We start from the raw sequence: 12,623 nt of genomic DNA on the forward strand, positions 1-12,623 counted from the left end.
CCTAGTGATATGGAAGTGTTCTGAACAATGTGTAATTTTAATCCGAAGCTACGCTATCTGTATTAAATTACCGTTATATACTCAACAACTTTAGGATAAGTTGGGTTAGGCAGCATATCTTGGGGCATCACGGAATGATAACATCAAATCGTGCGTACGACCCGGTGCCGTGCAGCGAGAGATCACTCGTGATACCAGAAGATGAGGTTGCCGCCGATTCAAAGAGTTGTGACGACGGGATTGCCACTGAGCAGATCTGCAAGCAAACTAACACGTGTTTAAAGCGATCAATGTTCAGTATCGTGCCATCACAGACGAAGACACACACTTCCGGAGTAAGATGGATCAGTACGGATATATATAGCGAGCAGTATTCGGAATGGTTCTATCGATATATGAAACATTTGCAAATGAAGACTCTTAATATCTTATTGGACATGTTTGAAGTTCTAAAAATAGCTATCCAATATGAACGGCATTTGAACGAATAGGAAAATTTACCTAAGTTGATGTTACTGAAAAATTTCATGAAAATCCCCCTAAATTATTCACATCTTTGATTGAATACACTTGATAAAAATATAGAGAAGAAGGGTCCAACACGAGTCCAACAGTGTTTTTATGACAAACATTCTAAATAATATGAAAACTACTAAATGTTTAGTTTCGGAATGCACTAGTTACATGATTCAATGTTTAGTTGCTTATAGACGAAAAAAAATCTTGGAAGAAAAAATCTTTTTCCGTTTTTTGTGGCTTTTGTAGATAAAAACAATATTTTTACAATCCAACCAAACAAAATCTTATTAGCCCAATCATTCAGCATCCATTTGCTCGAGAGAATGTTCCAGTAAGAAAATGAGATATCTTTGATTCCATGATAAATTACCCGCTCATCCTTAATTTTCTATAATTCTACACCCAAAATTAGTTTTTAGCACATGTTTTGCCATCCTGATTTATAATGAGCCTCAAAATAACAAAAAATGTGCTACCCTCGCATACTAGTACTGCATTTGTATAATATTAGGCTGTCAAAAAAGTCCTGCGGTATTTTTTTTTAATTTTCATTTGTTCATAAAATTAGATACAATCATCTGTTTTAAGTCAAATATGCGCCGTTTTGTTCGATGACTTGTTCCCAACGAGATGCCAACTTCATAATACCCCTGTTATAGAAGCTCGCTTCCTTATTGGCAAAAAAATCGGATAGCCAATTTTCACAGGCCTCTTTTGTGGCTAACTTCTGACTACCTAGCTCGTTCGCCATGGACAAAACCAGGTGGTAGTCACTTGATGCAAGGTCCGGACTATACGGCGGATGCAAAAGAACCTCCCATCCGAGCTCCCGGAGCTTCTGGCGCGTCACCAAAGAAGTGTGTGGCCTGGCGTTGTCCTGATGGAAGACAATGCGGCCTCTGTTTATCAAAGATGGCCTCTTCTTCATGAGTGCTACCTTCAAGCGGTCCAGTTGTTGGCAGTACAGGTCCGAATTGAGCGTTTGGCCATAGGGAAGCAGCTCATAATAGATTATTCCTTGACAATCCCACCAAACACACAGCAGAACCTTCCTGGCCGTTAATGAGGGCTTGGCCACCGTCTGAGCCGCTTCAGCGGGCTTCGACCACGACCGTTTGCGCTTCACGTTGTCGTAAGTGACCCACTTTTCATCGCCAGTCACCATCCGCTTCAGAAACGGGTCGATTTTGTTGCGATTCAGCAGCGATTCACATGCGTCGATACGGTCAAAGATGTTTTTTGCATCAACGTGTGTGGAACCCATACATCGAGCTTCTTTGTGAATCCAAGCTTCTTCAAATGATTAATAACGGTTTGATGACTTATCCCCAGCTCTTGGCCGATGCTACGGCTGCTACTATGCTGGTCTTTCTCGGCTAATTCAGCGATTTTGTCGCAATTTTCGACGACAGGCCTTCCGGAGCGTGGCGCATCTTCGACGACCTCTACACCAGAACGAAAACGTTGAAACCATCGTTGTGCGGTGGAAATGGAAACTGTATCGGGTCCATAAACTGCACAAATTTTATTGGCAGCTTGAGATGCATTTTTGCCTTTGTCATAATAAGGACCGTATCGTTAATTATGGGTACGCTCAAAACACAGCTTTATTTCAAATATTGCATTTATTTTTCAGTTCTGATATCAAAATATTGTATCTTATGAATGAAAGAAAGGAGTAACAGTAAAAAATAATCAAGATTCTGATTTTCGCGCCAATGATCGCACCTGCTTCTTGATGTCCCTCATTAGGTTCTGGACAACCGTCTCATCGACTTGTTTGCTCACATTTATCCAATCCTTTTTGAACTGCTCAAGGTCATCGGCTGCCTTGTCCTTCTTCCGCAGTCGTCCCTTCATCAAAGCCCAAAATTTTTCAATAGGTCTTATTTGCGGACAATTTGGAGGATTCATCTCCTTTTCCACAAAATCGACATTATTCTCGCGATACCAATCCAAGGTCAAACGTGCATAGTGGCATGATGCCAAATCAGGCCAAAATAGTGTCGGACCAGTGTGCTTTCGGATGAGCGGTAACACACGCTTTTGGAGACATTCTTTCCGGTAAATTTCACCATTCATATTCCCGAGAGTGAAGAAAGGAGATGATTTCATGCCACATTGACAAACAGCTTGCCAAACCAGCACTTTCTTACCGAATTTTTCGCAAAAAATTGACTTCTCCGCGTTCGGGACATCTGTTCCTTGCTTTACAGTGTAAAACTGTGCCCCAGGAAGAGTTTTGTAGTCCAGTTTGACGTAGGTTTCATCATCCATGACGATGCACAGTTCGCGTTTGCTTAAAATCCCATCGTAAAGCTTACGGGCACGGGTTTTCACGGAACTTGCCTGAATTTGGCTGCGTTTGGGACATTTTTGCTTTCTATATGCCTTCAGTGAGTTACGTTCTTTGGCACGTTGAACCATACCGATTGATGTTCCACACTTTTTTGCGCAATCCCGTATCGATAATTCCTTTTTTCTTTCAAATTGCCTGCAAATCTTTTTATCCAAGTTTGGCTTGGATGGCCCAGGTTTTCTGCCGCGACCGGGTAGATCCTTCAATGTATTATACATACCAAATCGCTTGATAGCGTTTTGGACCGCATGGACGCTTACTCCTTCCACCTTCGCCAATTTTCTCATTGATATTCCTGTTTCGGAGCAGTATCTGGTCACAATGGATTTTCGTTTTTCTTCTGTTAGCCCTCTCATGATTGCACTTTTAGGAAAAAACGATCTTTTAACAATGCTAACTGAACGCTAACTGTGTCAACAACAGGAGAAAAATAAACAGCTGTCAAAACAAGCTATAGTCTTTTTCAGACGGAGACTCTAAGGCGTACCCATAAATAACGATACGGTCCTTAGTACTGTAAAATATGTCGGATTTTCTCTTTATTTTGCTCCATATTTGCGACACTTTAACTCACGAACGACTTAACCAAACAAAACACTGTCAAGGACTATATTATAGCGCGCAAAAATACCTTTCCAACAAGCTATAGTATGACTCGATACAATTAATACAACTAGAACTACGCGCTTACAACGACACCCCGCGGAAATACCGCAGAACTTTTTTGACAGCCTAATATATATGCCATAGCAGTATAAGAGCAACAAAACACATCGCAAATAAACACGCATTAACTCTTTCCGCATACTTTGCCACATACACGACTCTCGCCCGAAAAGAATACAGATTCACGTTGTGATATTCTCACGTATCTTTTAAATAGCAACAGTTAGCTATGTGGATAGCGTAGTCGTGTAAAATAGCCTTGCATTTCAGCCGGCCTTGGTTCGATCCCCCCCTTGGCATCGTTTGGACTTTTTTTTCAAGCTGACGTTCAGTCTGAGAGAAAGAGAGGTCCGTTTCCATTTTTTCTGCCGAAGATGATATTTTTTCGGTCTACGCTAGTTTGGGTGTACAAATAATGAGGAGAGAATTGAAAGATAATTTTAGGAACTTGTTTGAATTGATGTGAGAACAAATTATTGTTTTAGCAAAAAAATTACATTTTTTCATGCCAACAATGTTTGTAGTTCGATAAAAAAAATGTAATTTTGCTTGTTTTTTCAAATCCTCTAATCAACTTATAGGTAATTTTTTTAGTCTATTGTATTCCAATTTCATATTGATATTTCCAGCATTTTTTCTTTCTCAATCGATCTAAGTTTTAAGTAAATAAGAGGAGTACTTCATCGCGAACTGTGCTGAGAGTTGAAGGAGCCATGCATATTTGTACCCTTATAAAATCACTCAAAAGAAATTCGATGTTACTGTTTTAAGTGTCAAGTATATGAGTATTTCGCCAAATCAACATTGCAAAATTTTCAGGAAGTTGATTAGCAGGCAATAACATTTCTACTATTGGCATGTTCTCTCTCCCAGGTCAAAATTTATATGAATACTCGGAATGCTAACCCGGCAAACGTTGTTTTGCCATAAACATTATTTGGTGAAAAATATACGTTTGCTGTTTTCAAGATGGACGGCTAAATTTATAACTGCTAGAACCCGTTTATAAATTGGAAAACCAAAGATACGCCAGACAACTTCATTGGAGGTGATGTACCGACGAATTTGGTAGCGCTTTTATCCGTCGTTGTCATTTCATCGAGGAGAATTCACATCGGTATTCTGAATTTGAAACACAGCCATATTGCTTCATTTGTTCACGGACTTGCAATTGTATTTATTGCTCTTCATTGATTTGCAGAACTCAACATTAGTATGAGCATTGAATGTTTTGCTCAGCTGAGGCGAGTATGGTACTACCCAACGATTGTGAATGTCAGTGCTGCGTTGTTGATATTTGTGAATGGTTGTCCGCCATTATCAGTACTTCTCCGTTGATATATTGGACATCCGTCTACCCTTGAGTTCGTGTCGTTGGTGAAATCTTTGCGAAAACGCTTTATACATTTTTCATCAAGGCGATTAATGTTTTAGATCAACATCGGGCCATGAATCATGTTTGTGGTAACAGCATCGTACAGTCACTCACAATCCATCATTAGCAGACTCGAAAATAATTTTAAATTGTTAAAAATTGAATGGAAATTATTACTCGATGTTGTTTACATACTATAGGGACATAGTCCTGACGCTAACTTAACTATTTTTCTATAAATCTCCTTGCATTTCTGCAAAAACTTTATTCATAATATGAAATCATTATCAGAGACAATTCTCGTTCAAGATTTTTCCCTATTTGCAGAGAATGTGTTATTCTGTTACATAGAACTCATATTAGAGCATATTTTCGTTTTTTTTTCGATAGGATCTATTTTCATTATAATTGTTGTTTTAAAAGCGTGTTTATTCCACCCGGAATTTCTCTTCCTTTTTCGAACGGAACACGAAACACGAAGCTCAATGATATCTATATCTGGTCATCGTTGTAACTGGTCATCGAAGGCTTTTTTTTGTTTGAACAAACGAACAAATTTTGAAGAACATAAATCAATTATTTCCATTCAAGATTACAACATTTGGAGCTGTTTTCAGGGAGGATAATCTGAGAGAGAATACACTGACGAAGCAAAAGAGACGAAACTGAATTAAACCTTACACATGAAGCTCACGACACCTTTTGGGACAGTTTCAACGAAGTTGGGAATAAAAATGATAATCAGCGTTGTGTTCAAGAAAAAAAAATCACATTGCTAACGAAACCGACTGTTACACTTCTAATCGATCGCAATCACGTTGAATACGCTTGGTGGTCATCAAACTCTAAGCAAGGGGCTCGTTATCGTTCGGTTCAAAAAATTATCATAAAAGTCATAGTGTTACTGATTTAGTATTATGAGTTACTATTAATTTAATTTTGAAAAAAATATGTTTTATCTTGTGCTAATGAGAAATAATTTTTTTTTTCATATTCGGTATCCGTTCGAATAATAGTTTTATCTCTAACAGTACAATTTAATATTTTTTTATATTTCAAGTACGCTTATTTTAAGGAAAAATGCAATATCTCAAAGCTAAGGATAAAGTTGATTGGTTATTATAATAACAGTAGAAAAAAATCGCGATTTTTGAATATTTTAATTGAACAATCGCCACGGATTTTGACGTAGGACTACGTCTTTCATTTATATACCGGAGTGTAAAATCAAAGTTTCGAAAACGAAAGCGTTACGCCGGAGACCGATATTTTGAGCGTTAATAGCTCCTAAACAACTGAACGAAATGGTATGATAAACACTTCATTCGAATGATAAAATGTCTACGCGTTATATACTTGTTACTTTTTGATCCAAAAACTTGTTCCAATAGTCTTAAAATTGCTTTCAAAACAGGCTATTGAAATCACCAATCGGTATATAAGCGAGCGCCGCTCGGTAATCCACTCAGTTATAATTGAACAGCGATTGGAGTATGTTGTCGCTGTTGTGGTGAAATTCTTCGTTTATCATGAAAGCGCGGATGAACGCTGTCACCAAGAGCCCATTTGTGCACCTTAGGCTAGAAGGGAATCCATCAGGAGGAGAGTGATGCCACAAACGGTTCCCCGGGAAGACATCGGAGCAGCCGCCACACACATACACGCGCGCAACTCTTTTCGTTTGCTGGTTATCGAGAAGAAACCTGGAAAGAAGTGATCGTTGCTGAAAAATAATCTGCCAGTTCTCCTTGGAATTGAAAATTACATTCAAGCGAAAGAGTTTATTTTAATGTTTTCTATTTATATAATGCTGCGACCTAATATAATTGGTTTTGTGATTTTTCAATCAAGTGCAATCAACAGGTGGTTATCGAGTTAGCATTAAGCGCTAGTGAACTTCGAGAAGAATCGAGAAGTATCCGGAAAGATGTCATCGTTGCTGCAAAATAATCTGCCAGTTCCCCTTGGAATTGAAAATTACATTCAAGCGAAAAAGTTTATTTCAATGTTTTCGATCCATATAATACTGCGATCACATACATTTGGTTTTGTGATTTGTCAATCAAGTGCAGTTAGCAGGAAAGCTTCTGAAGATTATTCTTCAGGAGAAGGTTTTTTGTATCCAATAATGGATACCTTGTGCCTCCAACGTAACGCTCTCGTTTTCGAAGTCCCCCAAATATTCATTTATTCATTCATTCCGAATGGATTTAGATTCAAATTCAAACAAATGATCTCTAAATCAACAATAGTCCTAGGTCACCCTTTCGGTTATACCATAGATATAACCCACTTCCTGTTTTTTGGAAGAATATTGCAGCGAAATTGAGAAAGATTACATGAAATAAATACAGTAGAACCCCGATTATCAGCGGAGAGAGTAGGAGGGTCACCAAGGATTACGAAAATCATGGGTAACGCAATAAATGACTAAAATGAGGTGCAAACACAGAAAAAAACTAGAAGTGGGTTATATCTGTAATATAACCGCATGGTGGACGTAGGACTGCCATTGGTTTAGCAATCAATAAGTAACAAACATATATCTATTAGACATTTTATCTTTCGAATAAAGTGATTATCTTACCACTTCAAGAATCAGAGGAATCGATTAATCCTCGGAAATACCAAGGAAATACCCCTTCCTTCCCCGTACTAAATAATTTGAATTATCATTGAATCATTTTTAAAATACGTCATCTTTGTTATGCGATATAATAACGTAATTGATGTAGCCTCATTAGAATTCGAACTAGGAAACGAAGTTTAGAATAATTATTTTGTACTTTTTTAACTTGTAGAAAAATCAAGAATTTAAACATTGACAAAAAAAAAGTAATATGTTAAAAAATTGTATTAAGATAAAAAAAAAGATTGTTTGATTATCGCCACGCTAACCCACATATCTTCAAATGTTTTCCAACGTAACTCCTAAACATATATTTTTACCATTATGATGTATTTGGAAAAGTTGTTGGAAATTATAAGCAAATTCATAAAATTTCATGAACATGACGGTATAACACGACAAACATATTAAAAGGGTATATTTACTATTAGACAAAACAAAATCATCGATCGATTGCGGCATTCGTGAACATTATAATTTATAATTATATTATAACTGTTTGATGTGGTGAAATATTCTCTACTCCATATGATCCATTTCTCACTGCTATTGAATCCATAGCCAATGACACCATTTCTAAATCTATATCGATACTTCGTTTTTCGCCTAAGCCACCGTTCAGTCAGGCGGCAGAAAAGAATGGGATTGGGAGATAAGAGCATTGTGTTCAGACGAGCGAGACCATTTCCCTGTCACTTTGCAATTACTACTATATGGATTCCCGAGCGGACACCGGCTTATATACAGATTAGTGTGGTTTCAGTAGCCTGTTTTCGAAGCAATTTTTAAGTTATTGAAACAAGTTTCCGGGTCTATGAATAATAAACATATAACTCCACTCCGTTAAGCCGGCAAAAAAGTATTAACGTTCAAAACCTTGCACTCCAAGTGTAACGAAACTTTGAGCTTTCACCCGGTACAGAAATAAAAGACGTAATTCTACGTCAAAAAGACATTTCAACATGAAAACGATGTTCTATCAATACAAAAATCATTAAACTATCCATTAGTAAGGTCGTGTACACACATGGATGCCAGGTGATTTTTTCATATGTCTTCACATGGTACGGAAAAATGTCTTCAAACATTTTCACAATCATATTGCAGGAAACTAAAATATTCAATGGTTATTTTAATTAAAAGGCTCAAAATGAAAGGGGAGTGACATCTTCGATTGCTCTACATCGAATTTCTCTTTTGGTCATAACTTTTTTTTCCCTGTTGGATGTGAACCACTGCGTCCATTATTCTGAACTATTGTGGTATATCCCTTTTTTTTGTACTCCGCTTCAAGCTTACCTACTGCTTATTGATGAAGAAGTAGACTGAAAGCTATAGCGAGATAGGTGCCAATCAGGAATACTCTGTTTGATAAATTTTATAATCCTGATCGGCGACGCAGACCAAATTTCCTTGGGCTCCAGAATAGCCTTATCAAGGTATTGAAGTCTGCGTCTAGTTAGAGCTCCACAATTACAGAGCAAATGTTCCGAGGTTTCGCTTTCGGTATTACAAAAACGACAAATATCATCTTGCACTAAACCTATGTTTTTGAGATGGTATTTACTCGGACAGTGTCCTGTTATAAGGCCTGTGATTGTGCCTAAGTCTTTTTTATTAAGACTCAGCAATTGTTGAGTAATTTTAATACTCGGCGTGATAAATTTTTTTGACTGGTTAAGTTGTACCGCCAACCAGTTGGCTAACACTTCCCGGTCTTCCCAGTTCTTCAGCTCACCTTACAACACACAGTCAGATACTCCACAGAATGGTTCTGGACCAGTGAAAGGTGAGCTTGAGCCATTCCTGGCAAGTTCATCTGCTCGCTCGTTTCCCTCTATTCCACAATGGCCAGGAATCCAGTACAGTTGTACCGAACTTATCCGACTTAGTTGCCGTAAGAGGAGAATGCATTCCCAGACAATTTTTGAGGAGCATTTAAAAACATTTAGAGCTTTAAGTGCCGCTTGACTGTCTGAGAATATGCAGATGTTAGCATGTCTATATTTTCTTTTAAGGCAGACATTTGAACATTCTATTATCGCAGCTATTTCTGCTTGAAAACTGTTGGCCAGTTTCCCATAGCTACAGAGATTTTTGTTCTGGGACCATACACTCCAGCACCTGTTCTGATTCCCATTTTTGACCCATCAGTGTAGAACATGATTGAACCATTACGAACACTGGGACCGCCTTCATCCCATATTGAACGAGAAGGTTCGATTACACTGTATGGAATGTCGTAGTTAGTCCTAGGTTCCATCCAATCACTGTTCATCTCTGAGGATGGTCCTACGGGTAAGAGATTCAGGATGCTCAAGTGACCAATTTTGTCTCCGTCTAGTATTTTTGACGTAGAACTACGTCTTTCATTAAGGGTGCCAAATCAGAAAACAGGTCTCGTTTTTATGAAATAAAGTTAACGTTAATAACTATTTTTGCCGCGAACGGATTTTGGCGATTTACATACTAAAGGAATCAGAAATTCCGTAAGATTTGTTTAATATGCTAAACATTAGAATCCCTTGGTTTGTAAATGGTTAAAATTCATGAAAACTTCAAGCGTTTCTATTTTTCCATACATTTGTTCTATCCATTTGTGTGCTTTCCCGAACAGAGCTGTCAATAACGAGCAACTTATCGACGACCAACGGAGGGGAAATCGTAGGATTCAAAGTCTCCGTGAGCAAAGGAAAAGTAGAAGAATGAAGGGGAATACTTGCCTAGAGTATAAACAGTGGATCTCGCTGAGACAAACTTTCATTCGGCAACGGACTGTTGAGCAATCCAGTTCACTTTGCTTTCGCTGCGCTTCGATCTAAGATTGGACCCCACCAGTGGTAATCCAACTTGGATATCGTCGTTTGGTTTTTCTGTGTCTGTTTTTCGCGTTATTGCTATCGTGTGTTTTTTTCCGCGTCATAAATTGGACGCTTCGCGTAGTGTGTGATGAGTAAGAAGAAGAGGAATGCAGGCTCGAGCCCTGCAAAAAACGAACGCATTGCCAGGGGCAATAAAATTTCGAGGCAAGCGTCATCTAATGATGCACGCAATGTTGGTGCAATGAAAAGCGCTCGCACTGTACCGAGCCCTCGTGAGTGGGACACCGCATCGAATAACAGCGGAGAAGGCGATTTCGGCGCGTCGGTCGAAAATGTAATCGTGGCATAATTCAGTCTATTTCCAAGCAGTTAACATTGTTTGTTTTCCGTCATCATAAGGGCTTCGTTTGTGCCTTTGAGAATGCATCAATGCAAACTGACGTTATGGCGAAGCAAGCGTTAAGGTTGTGCGTCGAAAAATTATTTGGGGAATACCAAGCATCATGAATGTCTTACTGGAATGTTATAAGTTATTTGGGTTCGCGTGACAGTCGCAAAACAGCCTTCAACTAGGATTGCATTTGCGCTAATATTGACCATAATGAAGCATTCCTACTGCTACTACTCGAAAAGGTTGTTATTAACAAACAGAGTTTATTTTACTTGTTTAGTCACCAAGAAAGTGAATGACGTTCTGGAATTTTGAATCACATACAAAAGGTTTCGCTTGCCAGTAGCAAAACTTCCTCCACTAAGGGTGACAGCTGAGCTTCTCTCGAGCATGATTTTTTCGATGCCAGTATAATAACGTTTCTTTTGAGAATAGCGTAAAATGATGAGAAGTATTTATATTCCTAGTAGTTTCAAGCCACCAATGTATGGCTCTGTATGCATGCTACGGCGAACGCTTGTTTGGCGCCTGATTTACGTTGTACGAACGACGCCTGGAGGTGCAATTTCACTGAGGCAATACTAAATAACATGTAGCATGATATTTGATACTTGCAAGTGTTGTCATTGTTGTTGTTTCCATGCGGTGCCAAAGATATATTGATGAAATTATGAGATGTGGAATAATGGTGCTGCTGCAACATGTATATAATCGAGTCTATTTCAATTGCGAAAAAGGCCACCAGAATAGCGTTCGAGGTATGAAATAAATTGCGACATACGATCAGCTAGTATATTGTTTTGCGAGGGCATGGATGAATCATCAATCAATTATCGTCAACTGATTCTACAATGAAAAATCCATTTCAGAGATTATTCTACGAAACAGTTGTTTCTAAAATTTCACAACATCATAGAATAATATCCGAAGGTATGAACAAGCGACTTATATAAAATAACAGTGTAGTTCTACGTCAACAATGCGGTCGTATCTTGGACACAACCTCCTATAATTTTTTCCATTGTTTAAGCTTTAGAGCGCTTTTCTTAGCCTCTGGTCATAACCTAGCTGCAAGCACATCCCCAGCTGTATTTGACAATGTGGACGATAGGTCAGAACCCCATCTATCGGATTCTATAGCAAACTCAAATTGGAACGTTTTTGCAGTTGAGTTATTAACTAAAGAAAAAGTTGATGAAGAGAAATCGATCAAATCATTACCACCCCTTTCCTTCTAAGCCCCTAAATTTTTTTTATTATAAAGATTACCCGTACCGCGGATCATCCACTCGCAGATAATCGAGGTCAGGGTTGCCACATATACAGAATATTCTATATTTTACAGATTTTGACGTAGGATTACGTCTTTCGGGAACATATTGGAGTACAAATTGAAAATAGATAATCGAGCACATCGTGAAAATTGTCCAATTTCAAACGCTTATTGCTCAGTCATTTCATGATGGATTGATGAAATGTTTGCGTCAATCGATTGCGGCACTCAGTAACAATTTTTTATATTGAAGAAAATAATATATGTCATGAAAATAACTATCAAACAATTGAAAAATCTCAACCCCTATCCTAACGTAAATAACCACTTCTGATTGGTCGAAATTGACGACACATGAGGCGGGTCCCTAACAGAGACATCAAAACCAAGCTGTCTGGGGGAAATCGACATTGCAAATATATGAAATTCGGGAGCATTTTTGTATTGCAAGTAGGGTGAGTGATACGATTAAATCTAGCAAATAAAATTTAAATTTGGAACTTTAATGTTGGTTGCTTTGTGAAACTGTATTTGAATGTATCCTGTATTTAAAAAAATTAGGATAAGTGTAAGTGTAAAATTGCATAGG

The 12,623-nt window shown here is 38.1% G+C and overlaps 1 protein-coding gene across 3 annotated transcripts in view; it reads right to left on the bottom strand.

Annotated features, from left to right (window-relative positions):
• The window catches only part of LOC129770491 (ecdysone receptor), a 680,728-nt gene that overhangs the window by 662,581 nt on the left and 5,524 nt on the right, over positions 1-12,623 (bottom strand). The gene's annotated exons all lie outside the window — the stretch shown is intronic.

This window comes from Toxorhynchites rutilus, chromosome 2 (assembly GCF_029784135.1).
Source record: "Toxorhynchites rutilus septentrionalis strain SRP chromosome 2, ASM2978413v1, whole genome shotgun sequence".
NCBI classification, from domain to species: Eukaryota; Metazoa; Arthropoda; class Insecta; order Diptera; family Culicidae; genus Toxorhynchites; species Toxorhynchites rutilus.